The 21,820-nt window shown below is 45.8% G+C and overlaps 1 protein-coding gene across 3 annotated transcripts in view; it reads left to right on the forward strand.

Moving 5' to 3' along the window:
• Window positions 1-21,820, forward strand: part of ZSCAN18 (zinc finger and SCAN domain containing 18) — a 51,083-nt gene that overhangs the window by 20,754 nt on the left and 8,509 nt on the right. Inside the window, exon 1 of one of the 3 annotated variants that reach the window (XM_026489426.4) lies at window positions 17,142-17,240. The exons of 1 other annotated variant lie outside the window; for it this stretch is intronic. The gene's annotated coding sequence lies outside the window, so the exon portion shown is untranslated. Of the gene's footprint in view, window positions 1-17,141; window positions 17,337-21,820 lie in introns of those variants that run through there. One more of the 3 variants, XM_026489428.4, reaches the window with a different exon arrangement.

A 21,820-nucleotide genomic window follows, 5' to 3' on the forward strand; every position in this document is an offset into this window, starting at 1 on the left:
AGTGTATATAACCAAGTCCCAGGAGAAAAAAATAGCAAAGACATTAAGTATACAGACATCTAAGCTTATAGTGACCAAGGGAATTGAATTGAATCAGTGGTCATTTCTGATAAAATAGATTAGACAGTTTTCAAGTTAAAAAAAAAAAAGCGCCTTGGGTGGCTCAGTAGGTTAATGTCTGCCTTCAGCTCAGGTCATGATCCCCAGGGTCCTGGGTTTGAGCCCCCTGTTGGACTCCTTGCTCATGGGGAGCCTGCCTTTCCCTCTCTCTCCTCCCAGGCCCTGGCAGCCACTAATCTACTTTCTATTTCCACAGATTTGAGCACTCTGGACATTTCATATAAATGGAATCATAAAATATGTGGCCCTCTGTGACTAACTTATTTCATTTAGCGTTATGTTGTCAGTGTTCATCCATGTAGCGGCACGTGTCAGTACTTCATTCCTTCTATGACTGAATAATAATCCATTGTGTGGATATATCACCTTTTGTTTTTCATATGTCAGTGGACATGGTTGGGTTTCCACTTTTTGGCTATTATGAATAATGCTGCTATGATCCTTCATGTGCAAGTTGTGTGGATTTATGCTTTCAACACTCTTGAGTAGATAACTGGATTGGAACTGCTGGGTTACATGGTTTGAGGGAGCTTTCGAGGGATTGCCAAACTTGTTCACAGTTGTACCATTTTAGATTCCCACCAACAGTGTGTAAGTGTTCTGATTTCTCCACATTCTTTTCAATGCGTATTATTGCCCGTCTTTTAGATTATAGATATCCTAGTGGGTATGAAGTAATATCTTCTGGTTTTGCAAGCATTTTAAATAGTTAAAATCCAGTGATCATATCTCACTATGTGCCAGGGGTCAGCAAACTTTTCTGTAAAGGGTAAGATAATATTTTAGGCTTTGCACATCATATGGTCTCTGCTACAAGTACTAAACTGAACTGTTGTAGTGTGAAAGCAGCTACAGACAATTTGTAAGCAAATGGGCCTGGTTGCATTCTAATACAATTTTATTCATGGATTCTGAAATTTGAATTTCATGTAATTTTCATGTGCTACGAATACTATTATTTTTATTTTTTCGGTATTCAAAGATCTAAAAACCATCCTTAACTAAACAAAAACAGGTGGATTTACTGTGGTTTGCTGACCCCTACTATCCACAAAAATCAGTTCCTAAGGAGTGTAGCTCTAAATGTGAAAGGCAAAACGATAGGGTTCAGATGAAAATACGGAACATCTTTGTGCTCTTGGCGTAGGGAAGCGTTTCTTAACCAAACCAAGGTTAATTGATAAGCCCGGCTACATTAAAATCAAGAAATGTGTTCATTAGGAAGCAGTAGTATGCAAGTGGAAAGGCAAGCGAGAGGCCGGGAGAAGGTAACTGTCGCTCATAGACGCAAGAAAGGACTGAGAGACAAAATATATGAAGAACTCGGCATCTCAATAAGAAAGAAAATGCAATGGAGAAACTGGCAAACGACTTGAGCACGCCCCCTCATGAACGCGCCGGGCCGCACGCGCCCTGCTTGGCGAAGCCTCATCCGGGAATCCGGAGCGCGTGCACGCGCACCATCGGCCGGCGCGCCGACGTTGACCTCAGGTCGCCCCGCGGAGACCAGGAGCTGGCGGTGGCCGGAGGTGAGGCGCTGGTCCTCTGATCTCTTCCTCTGTCCTTCCGCGGGGGCCCCTCCTTTCCTCCCCCGGCGCGCGGAGTCCCCCCCACCGCCTCCCGCTGTTCGGGCGGCGCCTCCCTGCTCCCTCCCTGTCCGGGTGGACGTCCCTCTCCTCTCGCTCCTCTCGAGGTTTGGGCTGGCACAGCCTTCCTGTTTCCCTGGTCCGGTTCTCAAGGGTGCTTTCTCCTCTTGGTGTCTCCTCCCCCCTTCCCCTTCCAAAGACCGGTTTCCCTCACTGCGCCTTTGGGGTGCCTGTTAATGTTTCCGCCCTCCCAGTTTTCACCCCCACCTCCAGTCTCCGGTCGTGGACTGGCCTGCCCCTCCCCGCAGGATGCTAATGCCCTGATGCTGTCCCCCACCTGGCGACAGACACTTCGGACTTTGGGGTCCTCAGCTGAGCCTCTGGTCTCCCCCAAACTCAGTCCTTCCGGTCTCGTAAATGGCGACTCCTGCGCACAGGCCTCAACATCCACCTTAATCTTGATCTTGCCCCAACCTCCACATCTTCTCCGTCTTTAACTCTAAGGTATTTCTGGAATTCAACCGCTTCGCCACTCGCTCCTCTCTCTGACAGGCACCTCCTCCCTTGCCTCTGCCCTCCCCACCATCGGTTTCTCATTGTTAGCCCGTGGGAGCCGGGGAGGTCGCGTGTCAGATCGCGCCCCTTCTCTGCCCCGTCTCCCACCGCTCCCTTCAGGAACAGCCAGAATCCTCGGGAGCTCTAGAACAGGGTCTGCTGGCCCAGTAACTTCGCTGCTGGGTTGCAGATGGTTAGGAGCTTGGTCCTGTCGCCGTCCTTGAGCAGTGTGTTCCCTGAATCTGCTTGGTTTCTGGGTTTTGAACAGTGGGCAGAGATGGGGGCAGTCAGGGACACCAGTGCTCACTCAGAAAACTGACCCACGTCTGTGTGCATCCTGCATTTGCAGAGTGAGTGATGGAGACACTTTGCACTTTGCTCTTTGTGTCTTCACCACTAGGAAGCCCGCTCCACCAGACAGGGGTCTTCATCTGTCTCATCCCTTGCTGATCTATCCCTACCTAGAACAGGGCTTGGCACACAGTAGGCGTTCAGTAAACATTTGCTTAGTGAATGAAAAAGGGCCACGCCAGTGTGACCGCAGGAGGGAGCGGGCCCTCCCCAAGAGACTTAAGATCACAGAAGGGGTTTGTGACACATGTAGCAGACACTTCACCTTTATCTTCAGGCTATTAGAGCTTTTCCCTTTATAATATCTGTAGCCTCGAGCAACATGAGGTGTGGGGTGTGTGGAGGGGGATTGATGTGCTTTATATGTGAACTTCTGCAGTCTGCTTCTCTCACCAGGCTTTGGTTTCTACATGTACTGTTTTCACTGTTGTACAATATTCTACCTTGTGAAGATGCCACAAATTATTCCCCTTCCCGCCACTATTGATGCAGAGCTGCGAAGTTTGCAGTTTTTCAGTGTTCCCGACAGTGCTTTAGTGGGCATCTTGAACATGTGCCCTTGCGAAAAGGGTAAGGGTTTCTCCAGCCTGGGGTTTTCTTTTGTCTTTTTGACCCAGGCATTATAAGAAACACACTTACATTCATAACTTGTATGCATATGTAACTGGAACAAAAGTTTGATGAAATAACACTAAGGACAAGGTCCTCTTATGTTAGTTTTGAATTTTTAATGTTGATCTGCCACATGCTTTGCATTTTAAATTTTGATTTCAACCCAAAATTGTTCCTCAAAGGGGCTGCACCATTTTTTTTGTGCTAATAAAGACATGTTAATGATGTGGAAACTACCCATAATATTAACTGGGAAAAACCAAAAAAAGGACCCAAAGTTGTATATACAGTTTGACTTCATCTATACCAAAGTGATTCTCTAGGAAGAGAACAGGAATAATGAGAAAAGACACAGATTGGGGGATAAGGCCCAGGTTTCTGGCCCACTCCACTGGGAAAATGAAGTGGCCATTTACTGGGAGGAGCAACACGGGTGGGTGGGTACTGTCAGAGTAGGACTCCCGGCATTCAGCTTTTTGGCTCTTCAGTGTACAATGACTGGCAGAGCTCTGAGAGGGTAAGAAGTCAGCGGTCTAATATGCAGATTCAGAGGAGCCAGGTGGATGGGAGAGGGAAAGTAGGTATAAAAACGAGAGCCTAGTGTAATGTGCTGGTTGGGGAATGCAAGGTACAGAGTGGGGAAGAAAGATTTTGGACAGAAGGAGATCCAGGGCATTACAAGTCATCAAATCAGCATCTTGGACAGTTGGACTTGATCTCCTTCATGAGTGGATGTCAGATATATGGCTAGATCCTTTCCCGAAACCTCTGAAAACGGAGTCACATATGATGCGTAGTTATGTGTAGAAACCAACAGCTTTGCTGTTTGCACAATTGCTAGTTCTTGATTTCTTGTTTCTTAGAAGTGTGTTCCTGGCCTTTTTCAATGGTACTTCGTACCCAAAGTAAACCCCACCTTGGTTATGGCGCTTCTCTTCAGTGACTCTGAACTGCCCCCAGGTTAGGAAGGATCTAGGACCATGCTTTCACTAGCCTCAGTCACTCCAGTGGTTTTTGTTGTTCACTCTGGTTTGCGTTTTTATACTGAGTGTGAAAAAACCCCGAAAATTCATGTAGACTGCATGTGTAATACCTAGACATTTGGGTCAATTCCTCTTTTCTTGAACATCCCAAATATGCTAGTTTTCCCAGCTTGCCAGGAGGGACCTTCATTTCTTTCTACAAAGCTATAAGCCTCAGAACAGGTTTCAGGCTGTACCTTGTGAGCTTTGTGGTAGTTAGTGCCAAAGGAGGTTTAGCCCTTGTCTTTTATGGTGGGCATGTCACATAATGGCATTGATGTATGGTAGGATTCATTCTGAAGTTTGACACTTCAGACGTGCTTGACTGCACAGCCTGTCTGTTAAAAATGAAGACCAGGGGCGCCTGGGTAGCGCAGTCGTTAAGCGTCTGCCTTCAGCTCAGGGCGTGATCCTGGCGTTCTGGGATCGAGTCCCACCTCAGGCTCCTTGGCTGGGAGCCTACTTCTTCCTTTCCCTCTCCCCTGCTGTGTTCCCTCTCTCGCTGGCTGTCTCTCTGTCACATAAATAAATAAAATCTTAAAAAAAAAAATGAAGACCAATTCTTTCAGAACCTCTGCAAAGAACCACAATGCTGTTACATATAAAGAGGTTTGGTGAAAGTGTTTAATCCTGGATTCTGAGAGGTCAGTGAGAATGAGAAACCATTTAAACAATATTTTACTGTGCTAAGGATTGGAAGTAGATCACATAACCATCAGAATATAAAATAGTAAAAATAATGCTAAATATTCCAAATAGTCACCAGGAGAATTCTTCCACCCACTTGTTCAGCCTTAGTTAATTCTTATTTCACTGGCTGTTAGTGCAGCAGTCCATTTTGATGACGTCATCACTTTCTTTGGGACTAAAAATGATCCTGGAGATCCTGACTCCATCTCTCAGTTCAATCTGACACTTTCCTAGGGGATATCAGCTCGAAATCCCATATCCATGAACGTATTTATAATTAGAAGTACTTGGTTCACTCATTTCCACGGAATCTTTGAGATTGTCCTTTGCAGAAGACCCAGTTTCTATTCCGTGGCTTTTAGCAGAGTGTCTAGGCAGGAAACCTGAAACCACAGGTAGTAATGAGAAAATGGAGTGGTGGTGATTTATTCCAGGAACCAGCAATATAAGCATGGAGAAGAAGAAATAACTCTGTTGGCATATGATGCAGGGTTGTTTGGGGATGGTGGGAGTCACCTCTCCCCAGAGGGTACAGACACTTCTGCACAGTGAGGCCCTTGGCAAATTTCCACAGTCTTTCTATCTTTCCTATGAACAATCTCTGGAACATATTTATATTATTGACATTTCATTAGTATAGAATTAAATTGGGGTCAAAAACATCTTCAGATTTTTGTTTCTCTTAATGTGTGATCTTGGAAATGCAAAATTAAAGACTTAATCAGAGGTGATGTGCTGCGACCCCACCCGCGGAGCCGCAGCGCGATTCGGTGAAGGACAAGGCACAGACAGGTTAGCTGCGAAAGACAGCGTGGGTGCAGGGGACGACCGCAGAGAGTGCAGTCGCCCCGAACAGCTGCAACCTCGCATATTTATTGGCGATAAACAATCAAAGACAATCAAGGGGAGTCTCGTGATCTGTAGCACATCCTAGTGAATAGTAGTGCATCGTGGGGAAGGTCACGGGAGTGGATGATGTAACGTTAAGCAAGTGAGGCCTATTCTTAAACATGTTTCTGTGGACCCCTCTCGCTATTGTCACGCAATCAGGTTTCGGTTGGGGTGGCATTCCACCCTTAGCAGACCAGGCGTTCCTGGCCGCTCGTTATCTGAGGGGGTTTCAGGAAGGGCAGTGTTCCACCCTGAGCAAGCCGGGTGTTCTCAACTGCTCGTGCTCTGATGTTCATGCTAAAGCTCGTGGGGTCACAAACATGTTTTCCTGTTATATCCTTAGCATAAGCTCTTGGCTGGGGGCCGCTGCAGTGATGGGTCTCTTGGTGAGAGAAGAATGGCTGCCCGAGGACAGTTACTATCATAGCTGGGCTGCCTCTTGCTTAAGGTGATGATCCAGTGTTTAAGAATCAACATAGCAACAAAATAAAACAAAACATGGCAGAAAGCAGCGGTTGTCAAGAACCCTGTTTTCTTCAGAAGAGAGGACCCTTTGTTTTTCATAATTAAGAGAATATGTCACTCGGAAGCATAAAAAGGTATTTGGTGAGTTGTAGCATCTCTGTGCTCTGAGCTGATGACACAGAAAGGAAAAAGAAACGTGGAGGATGAATGAAAGACGAAAGCAACAGGAGGAACCCTGGATGGAATACGAGTAATCATCAGAGGGGAGATTTCAGATGTCTGTCCTTCCATGATGCCCTTTACTAGAAATGATCCTTAGGAGACCAAGAAGGTATTAAAAGCATTATTCTGGGCACTAGAGGAGGGTGAGTGTGGTTATAAATGGGCAACATGTGGTAGAGATACTTTTGGTGTTGGAACTGCTCCAGAGTCTACCACAGCGATAAAACTGTACAAAACTTGATACACACTCAAGCAAATGAGTACAGCTAAAATTGGGGAAATGTGAGTATGATCAGTGGATCATATGAGAGTATTCTAGTTGTGATATTTACTATAGTTTTGAGAAATATTACCTTTGGGGGAAACTAGATAAAGTGTGCAAGGTGCCATTCCCTAATCTTTCTTACAAATGCATCAGAATCCACAGTCATCTTCAATAAAAATTTCAGTTAAAAAAAAATACAACACAGTATCCCATCTGGAATTCTGTCTCCACAGCCTGAAATACATCATAACCAACTATTGGGTATCTTTGGCCTAAAGCAAAGGCTGGTGCGTAAGGAAGAAGCCCAGAGGCCAGAGTAAGCTTGAGTTTATGGATGTGTGACGCAAATGTGATGTGAAAAGAGGACATGGGTTTATGGGCAGACATGGAGAGATTGTGATTCTGACAAGAGCCACAAATGTGTGGTCATGAGGGTCTGGAGCAGAGGGGGCTCTCTGTTGTCCTGCATGTAGATCTGGTCTAGCCAGGAATCCTGAGAATTGAGAGAAAATGGGGTAGTTATCTAGAGTGAGATGTTCCCCAGAAGCTGTGAATCCTTTCACCTATTTGAGAGCTCTATAACAGCTGTGGTCATAGGAAACCTGCAGGGGCATTGCAGGGTGCTCTCTAGTACTATTGCAAGGTGGTGGCGCCAGGGTCTAATTAGAATCATGACCTGCACTGTCACACACGTTATACTTTCAGTGAAGCATGTAATGGCTGAGGTCTGTGTGTGGATCCAGGGGGTTAGGAACTGCCTGATCAGTCATTAAGAACTGAGCTGTAAATGGGATTGTTGGTTGTGAATGGGTGGCACAAATGGGCAAGTGTGCATATGGCAGCTGGTGGGATCATAATAAATGGCCTTAGAGTTCTTGACGTATGATAGGGATGGCCAGGCTGCTGCTTACTCATGCCTTGGGAGAGGGAGGAGGGGAGGTTTCTCCTTTACAATCCACCCCACCTTGACTCCTCTTCTGGTAAGACAGCCCTCTTTGGGAGATCTTTTTCATTCTCCGCTAAGATTAAAAAATCTCTGAAGCTATTTTTATTCTATGTAAATGGCTCCATCATTTATCATCATCATGAGCTCTCCCCACCCTGGCGGTCTATACCTGAACAAAATCCATGTATGCCTGGCTTATTTTGGGGTGTGTGTTTGATTTTTGAAAATTTTCCGTGGAAATATAGATGCTGAAAAATATAAGTGTACAGCTTAAAATTTTCACTACGTAAACATACTTTTGGTCTGACTTTCATTTAACGTTATGCTTGAGGTATTTACCCATATTGTTTTGTGTACTCGTAGTTCATTTACTTTTGTTGACGTATAGTATTTCATCATGTGAATAAGCCACAAGTTATTCATCTGCACCCTAGTTTTTTTTTGACATTTGGGTAGTGTCCAGTCTTGGGTTGTTAAGAGCCATGTTACAGTGAATCTATGAACACATTTCTCTTAGTTATACACCTATGAGTGAAATTGCTGTCATAGGGTGGACAGAGGGTCACTTTTAGTAGATTTGTGCCTTGCCAATTTTAATATCTACATGCCACCTCTTTAACTCCTTTTTTTTTTTTTTAAACTTTAAGGATTCAATTATTTTCTCCCTCTTTCCCTCCAGTCTGGGAAACAAAGGTCAAAATGGAAACATCAAGTCAGGATGTTGTTGGGGTGGAACTATCTAATTTCATGAAAATGGTAAGATTCATGAGGGATGATTCCTGTTTATATACATTAGGAAAAATCTGAGAGAAAGTGAGGAACAGGTAGAACTGCTGCATAAAAACCCCTGAGAAGCATTTGAGGGAAACGCATCCACCCAAAAGAACACGAAGTTCGGGTGAAAGGCTGTGGTGGTTGTGAATATGGAGAAAGCATGAGTCTCTGCTCAGTCTTTGTTCCATCTCAAAAAAGTCCTACAACAAAAGCTTTCTGTGAACATGACTCAAGATGTTAAGCATTCCTGTTACATTGGAGAAGCTGTGAAGGTCACACACTTGATGAAAATGACTATAGAACAGCCATCAGCCAAGCTGGTCAACTAGGCCACCCTGGTAGAGATCTAACAAGAGATAAGCCCTCCCAATGTACCAGAGTGGTGATTGTATAACCATGCTGCACCTCTTAGTGAACAGGATGTAACTGTCGGGGAAAGGCAGCCACACAAAGGGGTGGGGTGTGAGGAGGTGTTTGATCAGGTGTGTGCTCTCATGAGCAGAGGAGAAATAATTTGAGGTATATGCTATGAATGCAACAAATTTGGACAATCCTTCAGACAAAAATCTCACCTCCTTGGGTACCAGAGGACTCATACTGGAGAGACACGTTATCCCTGTAACGACCGTGGAAAATCCTCCTCTAAGGATTACATCCTGATTGTGCATCGAAGAATCCATACAGAGTGAATCCTTATAAATGCAATAATTGTGGGAAAGCATTCAGTGCCAGCTCTCGCCTTTATCGAGCACGAGAGGACACACACAGGAGAGAAGCCCCATGAGTGCAACAGTGTGGGAAGGCTTTCAACCACCACTCTTCCCTTGTTTTGCATCACAGAATCCATGCTGGAGAAAAACCATATAGATGTAGAGTGAGAAAAATCCTTCCTCAAAGTTTCCCACCTTATTGTCTGAGAATTCACATAGGAGAGAAGTCCTATGTATGTACAGAGTGTGAAAGGCCCTTTTTAATATCTCATGCTTTATTATACATGAAAGAAGCCACACCAGAGAGAGATCCTGTAAGTGTATGGATGTGGAAAATCCTTCAACTGCAATGGTCAACTCATTATGCATTAAAAAAAAAAAATCACTCTGGGGCACCTGGCTGGATCAGTTGTTAAAGCATGGAACTCTTGATCTTGGGGTTGTGAGTTTGAGCCCCACGCTGGGTGTAGAGATTACTTAAAATCTTAAATCATCCTGGAGAGAAACACTATGAGTGTAAAGAGTGTGGGACAACTTGCATTGAGAGCTCTTAACCTCATCTGGTACCAGAGAATTCATACTAGTGAGAAACCCTAGGGCTGTAAGGAGTGTCAAAAACTTCAGGAATATCACTGGTCTTATTCGGCACCAGAGGACTCATACTGGTGAGAAACCTTATGAGAGTTACCAGTGTGGCAAAGCTTCTGGGACAGCTGCTGTCTGGCCAAGCACTAGAAGATACGTTCTCAGGAGACCCTGTACCACTGTTTCAGGTGTGGGAAAAATTTCCAGAATAGCTTTGCTTTTATTAGACACCCGAGTTAGCACACTAGAGAGACACCTATGGGGATTCAGTGAATGTGACAGTGGCTCTGTCAGACTCTTTACTTAGTGTCAGAGACTTCGTATCGAAGAGCAGTTCTTTGAAAACAATGGAGTTCATCCTTTACTCCTTGGAACAGAAGCTTTGGAGACATTGTGTCTGTATAAGAAATTGGGAGAATTCTTTTTTTTTTATTAACATATAATGTATTATTTGTTTCAGGGGTACAGATCTGTGATTCATCAGTCTTACACAACACCCAGCACTCACCACAACACATACCTTCCCAATGTCCATCACCCAGCCACCCCTTCCTCCCCTCCCCTCCCCTCCCCTCCAGTAACCCTCAGTTTTTTTTCCTAAGATTAAGAGTCTTATGGTTTGTCTCCCTCTCTGGTTTCATCTTGTTTCATTTTTTCCTCTTTTCCAAATTGGGAGAATCCTTTTGCTATGTTTCCTTTTAAATTGGAATTCTTGCCTTTCCTTGTATCAGAAGATTTGGCTAATGTGATGAGTTTGAGGTTTTGGTAAGAACTCTTGCCAAAACTTGAGTAAAAAGAATGAGTTTTTAGATTAGCCAGTATAGAGTGATTATATTGAAAAGTACTTTAAATTGATGCTAACCTTTATGTTATCAGCTCATACCTGAGACAGCAAACATATACTTTAGTGGGGAAAGCTTCCAGTTGGAGATCTGATCTTCGTGCTGTCTGATAGAAATATAGCGTGAGCCACATATATAAGCTCATTTTTTTTTTAGTGGTTACATTTTTTAAAAAGGATTTTTATTTATATATTTGAGAGAGGGCACGAGTGGGGGGTGGGGCAGAGGGAGAGGGAGAAGCAGACTCCCCACTGCTGGGAGTCTGATGCAGGACTTGATCCCAGGACTCCAGGACCATGTCTTGAGCCAAAGGCAGATGCCCAATCGACTGAGCCACCCAGGCGCCCCAGTGGCCACATATTTTAAAAAGGAAAAAAGAACAGATGAAATTAATGTCAATAGCATTTTATTCTACCCACCTATATCCCAAATACTATCATTTAAACATATGGCACTGCTACATTTTAGATCCTCTGCACATCTGGTAATAACTTTATTGGGGCAGCACAACTAGTGTGTCAGAGAATGAGTTCTGGAGAAACCCCCCTTATAGGACATTTGCCCCATTACAAATCCACATTCAAGTTTTTAACACAATTGCAGAAAATGTATGTGCCTGGAAGTTAGTCCTGACACAGAATCTGAAAGTCACTGTATTTAATTTATTTTAATATACATGTTCTTTTCACATTTTGACATCTCAGATATCAGAGTAATCAATGGCATGCTATAGTTTAATTGGCAACCTTTTTTCCCCTTAGCATATAAGATGTGCATCTTACCATTAATTGGTTCTCTGATTCGATAAGAGCAATATCAGAAGGAAGAACTGGGGCATCTGGGTGGCTCAGTTGGTTAAGCCACTGCCTTCAGCTCAGGTCATGGTCCCAGGGTCCTGGGATCAAGCCCTGGATTGGGCTCCCTGCTCAGCGGGGAGCCTTCTCCCTCTCCCTCTCCCTCTGCCTGCCGCTCCCCCTGCTTGTATTCTCTCTTTCTCTCTGTGTGTCAAATAAGTAAATAAAATCTTTAAAACAAAAACAAAAATGAAGAACTGACTAGTGAGATTTATCCTTTTGAAGAAAGACTAGAACTTTTAAGGAAATGGCTGTTACTGTGATAACATATTTGTGGGAGCGAAAGATGGTAACAAGGTCCGCCTTCATACTACTGGATGTTAAATGTCATCTGATTTCTTTCTTGTGGCCTGTATCAGCTGTACTTATATTTTATTGTAAGATTGAAAATTCCTATAATGTGGAGGGAACTGATATGCGAAAGTATGCATAGGCTCTTAACAGCTGGTTAAATGGAAAAATTTCTGCCTTCATAGGGCTTCGATTCTAGCTTATATATTGAAATAGCCTTATGTGCAGTATTGTGTGTGTATGCAAGTGTGCATTTTGGGCCTTTTGTTTATAAAAGAAAACACCGTGCCTGACAGTGAATAGGTACTCATTTAAGTAGTAAATCCTTGACTACTCAGGCCTGTACTAGAAACCCAGTTATTAAAGAAAAGTTGTATGAAATTGCATTAAAACATTGGACCAGGGGCGCCTGGGTGGCTCAGTCGTTGGGCGTCTGCCTTCGGCTCAGGGCGTGATCCCGGCGTTCTGGGATCAAGCCCCACATCAGGCTCCTCCGCTGGGAGCCTGCTTCTTCCTCTCCCACTCCCCCTGCTTGTGTTCCCTCTCTCGCTGGCTGTCTCTCTCTCTGTCAAATAAATAAATAAAATCTTTAAAAAAAAAAAAACAAAAAACATTGGACCAGGCCCACGTAAGTGTTAGTGTCATGGCTAACAGTCCATCTTTTGACTTCAGTCAGCTTTGGGTTTCTCATGGGTTTACATCTCAAAAGCTGTGTGATCTTAGGTGAATTATTGAACCTCTATGTGCCTTACTTCCTCTCTTTTAAAATGTGGACAAGCCCCACCTCATTAGGATTAAGAGAAGTGAGGTGTGGAGCGTGCGTGGGGTGTAATAGTGTTCGGTGTGTATTAGTTGCTCCTGCACTCTTGCTCCCATCCTTGTTGCCGTTATCATTGCTGCTCTTGTTGTTGATGATGTTTCGTTATTATTGTTGCTGTGAATGGTGATGGCATTGACGTTACTCTTCTCTGACTCAGGAGGCTGAAAGAGAAGGAACACCAGCAGCCTTCCCCACTACTACATCACCGGTAGTTCATAGATGGCATTGCTTCCCAAACTCTAGTGTACATGACTGGCTGAAGGGCTCCTAAGGTGGGCAGAGTTGAAGAAGCTAGCTGGGAGAGCACTAGAGGACAAGAGGGCCAGAATCTCCAGGATGTTGATGATGATAGCTGGGGTGTATATGAATACCTGACCCAAGTGGGGGCAGGGCTCTAGGCACTGAGAAGACGAGGTCTTGGTGGGTTGAGCACTTAGTGTGCCCCAGAGTAATGGCATATATTGGGATGAGAAGGAAGATGTTGCCCAGTGTTCATTCGATTGTAGTACATTTCCATCCCACAGAGGTTGGAAAAGAAGATAGTCCTGTTTGGATAATTCCATGCTCATAAATTCAGCAAATTAGGTAAAGTGGCCCAATTTCTTGACAGACAATCAACTCACTCTACAAGTAAACTGACTAGGCCTCTATCTATTGAAGTAGTTGGATCCTTAAATGGATTTTACTTATTTATTTTGAGAGAGCGGGAGTGAGCACGAGCAAGGAGGAGGGGCAGAGAGAGAGGGAGAAGCAGACTCCCTGCTGAGCAGGAAGCCCAACGCAGGGCTTGATCCCAGGACCCCAGCATCATGTCCTGAGCCAAAGGCAGATGCTTACCTGACTGAGCCACTCAGGCACCCTGAAGTAGTTTGTTTATTTATTTTCAAAACAAACTCTAGACCCCCGATAGTTTTGTTGATGAATTCTATCTAACACTTAAGGAAGAAATGATGCCAGTTACACACTTTGAGAAAATAAGAGGAGGAAACACCTCCTGATTGATTTTCTAAGGTCAGCATTACCTGGATACTAAAACCAGACAATGACAAAAGAATTACAGAGTGATACTAAATGCAATTTTCATCAAACTCCCAGGAAGACATAGGTAAGAGACATAAGACATACAATAAGCTTGTAGACATAGAGAAGCTTTCTCTCAAATTTATATGGCAAAGCACTAGACGTAGAATAGAAAGAAACTATCCCAAAAATAATTTTTGAAAAAGAAGAAAAGTGAGAGGAATAACTGATATTAAGCTTTACTATTTAGCTACAGTAACCAAGAGTTTGTGGTTTTGGCTGACACATAGGTCAATGGAACAGAATAGAAAACCCAAAAATAGACCCACAAAAACATGCTCAACCGATTTCTAACAAATGTGCAAGCTATTCAGTGGGGGAAGGATAGCCTTTTTAATGAATGGTGTTGGAGCAGTTGGGTATCTGTCGTATAACAAAACATATGTGGTCGTTGTCCCTCATTCCTGAAAGAAACCCCTAGAATCTCCTGAGTGATAGGAATGTCTTGTTATTAATAAAGAGCCCCTTTTGACCACACCTGAGTTTATGCTAATAAGGTGACTTGGTTTGGGTCCCATAGATAGCTTCAGGATGGGTAATGGTCACTAGAAGGAAGGTGGGAACTTTCCGCCGCACACCCTCACCTCAGGGAGGGAGGTGGGGCTGGAGATTTGTTTATAAGAACTTGTGGACAAGGAGATTCAGAGAGCTTCTGGGCTGCTGAACACACTGATGTGCTGAGAGGGAGGCATTCCTAGAGAATGCAAAGGGGATTTGTGCATGCCACCTTGCCCTATGTATCTCTTCCATTCGGCTGTTCCTAAGTCATATCCTTTATTACTAAGTTGGTAAACATAATGAAGTGCTTTCTTAAGTTCTGTGAGTCATTCTAGTGAATTCTCAAACCTGAGGTGAGGTCTGGGGAACCACTGAATTTGTAGTCAGCTGAGCAGAAGTGTGTGTAGCGTATGGCTGGCATCTGGAGTGGGAACAGTCTTGTGCAACTACGCCCTTGACCTGTGCAGTTTGCCTTAATTCTGGGTAGTCTCAGAACTGAATTGTTGGACATCCTGTTGGGTTGGAGAATTGGGTGGTGTTGGAAAAAACCTACATATTTGGTGTTAGAATTCGTGTCAGAAAAAAGATGCCCAACATCCATAAGGAAAATAATGAACTTCAACATAAGCTTCACCTCTTATATAAAAATTAAGTCAAAATTGATGATTGACTTAAATGTAAAAAGTAAAACTATAAAACTTTTAGAAAAAATATAAGAGGAAATCCTTGGGGCTAAGCAGTGATCTTAAACTTGACACAAAAAGCATGACCCAGTAAAGGAAAAAGTGATAAACTGGACATCATCCAAATTAAAATCATTTGCTCTGCTAATGACTTTGTTAAGGGAATAAAAAGACAAACTACAGACTGCGAGAAAACGTTTGCAAACCATATATCTGACAAAGAGCGTATCTAGAATATATAAATATTTCTCAAAACACAACAGTTTTTTAAAAACTCAAGTATGAGCAAAAGACAGGAACAGACGTTTCACTGCTGAGGATATACAGATGGAGAATATGGAAGTATGTTCAACATTGTTAATCATTAGGAAAATGCAGATTAAAAGCGCAATGAGATGTCACTACACATCTATCAGAATGGCTAAAATAAAAAAACACTGGGGCACATGGCTGACTTGGTAGGTGACGCATGCGACTCTTGATCTTAGGGTTGTAAGTTGGAGCCCCATGATGGATGTAAAGATTACTTAAAATAAAAATAAAACAAAAATGGGAACACCAAATGCTAGTAAGAATGTGGTGACACTTGTTCACAGATACATTGCTCCTGGGAATATAAAATGGTACTACTACTCTGGAAAAGAGCATGGCAGTATCTTACAACATCTACTTGCCATATAACCGAGCAGTTGCACTCTTTGTCATTTATCCCAGAGAAATGAAGACTTGTGAAGGTTCACACACAAACATGTTCATCGCGGCTTTATTTGTAATAGCAAAATACTGGAGACAACCAAAATGTCCTTTAGTGGGCGAATGTTTGAGCAAACTGTGGTATATAGAAACCATGGAACAGTACTTGGCAATAAAAAGGAACAAACTATTGATACAACTTAAAGGAATTATGTTCAGTGAAAAAAGCAAATCTCAAAAGGCCACCTAGTCTGAGATTCTATTTATGTGACATTCTGGAAGGTGCAAAACTATAGCCATGGAAAATTGATCAGTAGTTGCCAGGGCTGTGGGTGGGAGAGAGGAGCATCAGGAAGGAGTTAGTTGTACAGTGGATCTATTCTTTGTTTTGTGTTGGTGGTTATACAAGTTAAGATTCATTGGACTGAATACCCAAAAATGTGAATGTTGTTGTATTTAAATAAAATACATAAAATGACCCGCTCAGATAAACGTTTTAAAAAATCAGTTTTCACAGGGGGTCCTGGGTGGCTCAGCCGGTTAAACTTGAACTCTTGATTTCAGCTCAGGTATGATCTCAAAATCCTGAGATGGAGGCCCACAGGAGGCTCCACCCTGGGCCTGCTTAAGATTCTCTCTTTTCCACTTTGTCTGACCCTCCCCCCCCCATTAAAAAAATCAGTTTGCACAAAATGTGAGCCTTATAAACTGTCGTTATCTAGAAAATTCTAGAATGGGAAGCAGCGTCCTAGCCCTTGCCCTGTTTGTCCCGTCGCGTGAAGTGGCGACATCTGTTTTGCGCTTCTCAGCATATCACTCACCCCAGTTGCCTCTCTGTTACATTTTCCTCCACTTCAGCAACTCCCGAAGCCCCCAGCATGGCTAGTCTTCCAGTTCTATCAGTTCCTGGACATGAAGAACCAATCTCCCTTTTTAGGGAATCAGCGTTCCTGGGTCTCAGTGCCTCCATATCTCTGTCTCAGGCTTTGGGTCTCTCCATCTCTGTTGTCTCCACGTTTCTGCTTCTCATCATCTCTGTCTCCATCTCTGGTTCTTCTTATGTCAAGGTCTCCCGTCTTTGGGTCTCTATTTTTGTTTTCCCAGTTGTGGGTCTACCCATTTCTGTCTGTCCCTGACTTTGGCGCTGTCTCTGGCTCTACCCATGTCTGAGTCTCCCCTTCTCTGGACCTCCCCTTCTTGATCTTTCTTCCTTTTGCGGTGCTTCTGTCTGTCGGCCTCCCCTTGTCTCTTTCCCCTCCTCTATGTATCCCGCTATCTCTGATACTCTGGGACTGTTGGTCTCCCTGTCGCTCTCTCTCCATCTTTGGGTAGGCATGGCTCTGGGTTCTCGCGTTTCTCTCACTCCCTGCCTCTGCGTCTTCTTGTCTCTCACTGCCTCAGTCTCTACTCATCTCTGGTTCTCAGGGCGGTGTTTTTTCCTCCTCCTCTTGTTTTACCGCGTTGCCATGGATCGAAAATGACGCAGGCGCACGGGGGGCCTAGACGCTGAGCGAGGCTAGCTCTGCCTCTGATTGGCTGTCCATTCAGCCCCGCTGGGGAACGGCTCGCTGCGTTCTGGGCGTGGTAGTCCGCGGCGGAGGTCTGGCGCGCACGCGCAGTCTGAGCTGACGCCATCGCGCCGACCTCCTGGCGGCTGGAACCGGCCTGGGACCGCTACGCCAGAGGTGAGTCTGGCCGGCGGCCGGGGGGCGCTACGACGTGCTTTTCCCAAGCGGATCGTAGCGGTCCCGCCAGCGTGCGCCGCGCAGCTGCGTTCCGAGGTGACCTGTGGGGGCAGGGAGCGACCCCGGGTGGTGGAGGGGAGGAGGGGATTCTGCGGTGTGAGGCCGGGAGGGGAGGGGGAGGGGAGGAGGCTGGGAGCCCCTGAAGAGGGAGTGAGGTTGGGGGTGCGATTCCCCAGGATGTGGGGCGGTGCAGGACGGGGCTGAGAGCCCGCAGTTAGAGGGGGCCTGGCTACGTGTCTTCAGTGTGAGAATAGGGAAGGGTTCAGGGCACCCTCCTGGGGCCTGGGAGAGGGAGGGGATTACGAGAGGGGACTTAACGATTGAGGATGTCCCTAGGGGGGAGGAGCGGCAGTCTGTAGCGGCCTGGGTGGGAGCAGGAGGGGGCCGAGGTTCCCCGACTGCGTTCAGCTGAGCGAGGGGAGATGCAGAGCCGCCCTGGGGTGGGACCCGAGGTGGGGCCTGGGGATAAGGGGTTGTCTTTGCTGCCAGGCTCCCTGACGCCCTCGGATGCCCTGCCTCTTCCCAGTCGCCCGGGGATGGATTGTCTGTTCCTGTGCTAGGATCCGTTTGGTGGGCGACGAAACCCAAGAGAAGGGCCAGAATGGGTCTCCCTTTCTTGCTGCTGGAGGAGCCGGCAAGGGGGAGTGGGGACGACTGAGGGTATTGTTTGGACCTTTTGTAAAAAAAAAAAAAAAAAAAATCGTAAGTGTTCTAAGGAAAGATCTTAGAATTGCATGTCTTTTGGTCAGAGTCACCTCTTAATATTTTGTATGTATGTCACTTTCCTCATTTCCCACTTCCTCTCCTGCTCTCTCCCCCCTCCTTTTTCCCCCCTCCCCCTCCTCCTCCACTCCTCTCTCACGTATCTTTTGTGTATCTTGGCTGACTCCCGGGAGGCTAAGCTGGACAGCCCCACCATCCTCTTCTCCGTACTAGGGCTTGGTCCCCCATTGCCCCCCGACACCCCAACAATGTCCTGTACCTTTGCTGGTCCAGGGCCACATGTGTATTGTTCTTTGGGTCTGTGAGTTCCTGGCTTTTGAGTTCTGTCCTTGAGACTTTTGGGAAGCCCAGGCCAGTTGTGCAGGACGTTTCTTGATTTGGGTCTGTCAGTCCTCTGGAGTGGATCCAGAGTTTGCACTCTTGGCAGGGACCATAGAAGACAACAGATACTAAGATGATCCCTTGATCCATATTTTTTCATTATAAAGGCACATTTCCCCACTTTGTAATGAGTCAGTAATTATTGGTTGAGGCCAAGAGACCCTGTGAATATCTTGAGTAACCTGAGGTGGGCATATGTGGACAGGGGGAAGTGGGCAGGGGCCTGGAGGTAGAGTTGAGCAGTAGGAGCCAAGCTTGAGCTCTGCTTAGCCCAGTGTGAGAGGGATTTGCCTGCAGGAGGCCCACAGGGCTTGGAGACCTCTCAGCTCACCTGCCCCTCTGCCCATGGCTTTCTCTGCATTCCAGGACTTATTTGTGAAATTTCCATCCCCATCTGAGGCAAATCCTGGGTGGCCCCAAGGTGTGTGTGTGATGGGGGTGGGGATGGGTAGCTGCCTGGTAACTGAGCCAAGAGGAATGGGGAATGGCCTTCTTACTCAAGGAAGCTGGGGACAGGAAACAGTTCTGGTGGTCCCTCTACCTAACAAGAACATCCTTGCGGCAGCATGACCAGTTTGTGAGGCTCCGATGAAGGAAGATGAGATCTGTGCACGCAGATATTAGCAAGTTCAAGGTAACTTTATGGAGACAGACTCCACACACAACTGTCATGCCTTGGGGCGCCTGGGTGGCACAGCGGTTAAGCGTCTGCCTTCGGCTCAGGGCGTGATCCCGGCGTTCTGGGATCGAGCCCCACATCAGGCTCTTCTGCTATGAGCCTGCTTCTTCCTCTCCCACTCCCCCTGCTTGTGTTCCCTCTCTCGCTGGCTGTCTCTCTCTCTGTCGAATAAATAAATAAATTCTTTTAAAAAAAAAAAAAAAAGAGCTGTCATGCCTCTGGTACCCTAAGAAAATGAAACTTACTTGCTTCTGTGACCACACATCTGCCCGTATGCCGCATAGAGCTCCATGTATCCTGTGCCTGTTGGTACAAATGTGGCTGTGCCGCTGGCTGGAGCTGGCAGTACTTCTCTTGCCAGTGAGGCTCTAGATCAGTTAACGGCAGCAACATGGTTAAAAAAACTAGAGTCTGGAAGGCCAACCAGCAGCCTGTTTTGTAACGGGGACACTGCCAGGCCCAGGGCATACAGGTCCTCTGGCTGCTTTAGCCATAAGGCAAAGTTGAGTAGCCACAACTGAGACTGTCCTGCATTTGCCACTCATGGCCCTAGCAGAGTAAATGCAAGAGTACATTTCTAATCCTGAGGTAGGGAAGGAAGCTCTTTATAATCAAGTTTTGGAACTCAGAAATTTGTTTGGGGGGGGAAAAAGTGCAAATTTGTCAATAAACATTAGAACCTTTTAGCTAAAAGAGCATAAACTGAAAAGACAAGCCATGGACTGGGACACTGGCAAGACCAAGCCAGAGAGAGACCGCTTTAATTACTTAATAGAAAGGGAGCTATAAGAAAAATGCCATGAAAAAGCAGGCAGCCGACCGACAGAGCGCAAGGAGCAGATTATGTGGTCAGAGGGCCCCTGGTGCAGAGGTATGAGGAAGGAGCACCCTGGTGAGAACTGCTAAAATGGGTAGCAGGTGCTGGGTTGCCTCTTGTGGGCTGCTATGGGTCACAGCACATGCCCAGTGGTCCAGGTATCCCACTGCTACTTTTACCTTCCAAACATATGCCCAACCTGATCCCAGATACACGGATATGAGGGTAATGGCCAACACAAACTAGAAATAGCCAGAATGCCTCTCAGTAGAGAACTGGACCCATTTAAAAATAATGTATGCATGGGTGCCTGGGTGGCTCGGTTGAGCCTCCGACTCTTTTTTTTTTTTTTTTTTTAAAGATTTTATTTATTTATTTGCCAGAGACAGCCAGCGAGAGAGGGAACACAAGCAGGGGGAGTGGGAGAGGAAGAAGCAGGCTCATAGAAGAGCCTGATGTGGGGCTCGATCCCAGAACGCCGGGATCACGCCCTGAGCCGAAGGCAGATGCTTAACCGCTGTGCCACCCAGGCGCCCCCCAAGCCTCTGACTCTTGATTTTGGCTCAGGTCATGATCTCGGGGTCCTGGGATGTAGCCCTGCGTGGGGCTCCATGCTCAGTGGGTAGTGTCTGCTTGAGATTCTCTTCCCTCTGCCCCTCCACCCTCTTGTGCTCTTTCTGTCTCTAAAATAAGTTGGAAAAAATAATAATTTATGCAGTCAGCAAATACTGAGCCAGGCACTGCCCAGAGACTTCCCTGTGAATAACCTCTGCTCTCCTGGGGTTTACATTCCAGTGGGGGAGGCAGGTGACATGCAAGTAAGAGGGAGTGAGGAAGTGTGAATGGAGGGAAGGTCTCTGTGGTGGGCCCCTTCAGAGTCCAGACCTGTGTTGGACAAGAAAAGAGGGCTGTAGGGAGCAGGGTTGGTTGAGGTTAGGGGTATACAAAGGAAATGGAGAGGGGAGTATGTGGGGGTGGTGGTAATGATGGTGCAGCATAGCTGTCTCTTCCTTGAGGGAAACGGAACTCTGCATGGCATGTCTTCGGACCCTTAGTCTGGCCTCAGAGAGAGGGGAGCAGTGGGCCCTGGGGCCTCTGCCAACTGTTTTTGTTTGTTTGTTTGTTTTGTTCCTCTGTTTGTAACAGCTGTATTGAGATATAATTGAAATACCAAAAGAGTTCACCTGTTTAAAGTGTGTGATTCATTGATTTTTCACATATTCACAGAGTCGTACAACCAACACCACAGTTGATTTTAGAACATTTTTTCACTCCAGGAAGAAATGCTGGGCGCATCAGCAGTCACTCCGACTCTGACCCCCTCTACCCTTGGCAAACACTGAGCTACTTTCCATCTGTGTGGATTTGCCTGTTCTGGACACTCCATATAAATGGAATCAGATACCCCCACAGCTACAACGTCCTTGGGCCCCATGCCCTGGTGAAATGTCAGAGCACATCTTCACTTTCCCTGGAGGAGGTCGTTGATGCCCGGTCCTGCATTGCAGCTTTCTCTGTAAAAGTGGGGTTGCTGAGAAAACATCCTCACCATAGCTGTGATCACACACATTTTCTTGAATTCCTCAGACGTGTTTGGAAGAAAATGTTGGTTTCTGTGATTGAGCCAAGAAGAGCATTCCCGCTGGGTTTGGGTGCAGCTTTTGTGTGGGATGTCTCCCTCCCAGAGGGGTCTTTGGATGTTCTGGTTACACAGGGAAAAGTGCAGACTCAGCAGGTTCTGGGAGGAGCTGGAGTTATGTCCCTGTGTGCTCACAGACAGTGAAAGCATCAGGGAGCCCGAAGCCAACAGCTGGAGGCCTGGCCAGCTGTGGCCTGTCGGGTTCTGTCGCTAAGCTTGTTTTACCTAAACATCCCGAATCTAGCTTCTCTCAATGATGCCACCGCTCATCAGGATCAGCT

This window comes from Ursus arctos, unplaced genomic scaffold (assembly GCF_023065955.2).
Source record: "Ursus arctos isolate Adak ecotype North America unplaced genomic scaffold, UrsArc2.0 scaffold_19, whole genome shotgun sequence".
Classification (NCBI taxonomy): Eukaryota; Metazoa; Chordata; class Mammalia; order Carnivora; family Ursidae; genus Ursus; species Ursus arctos.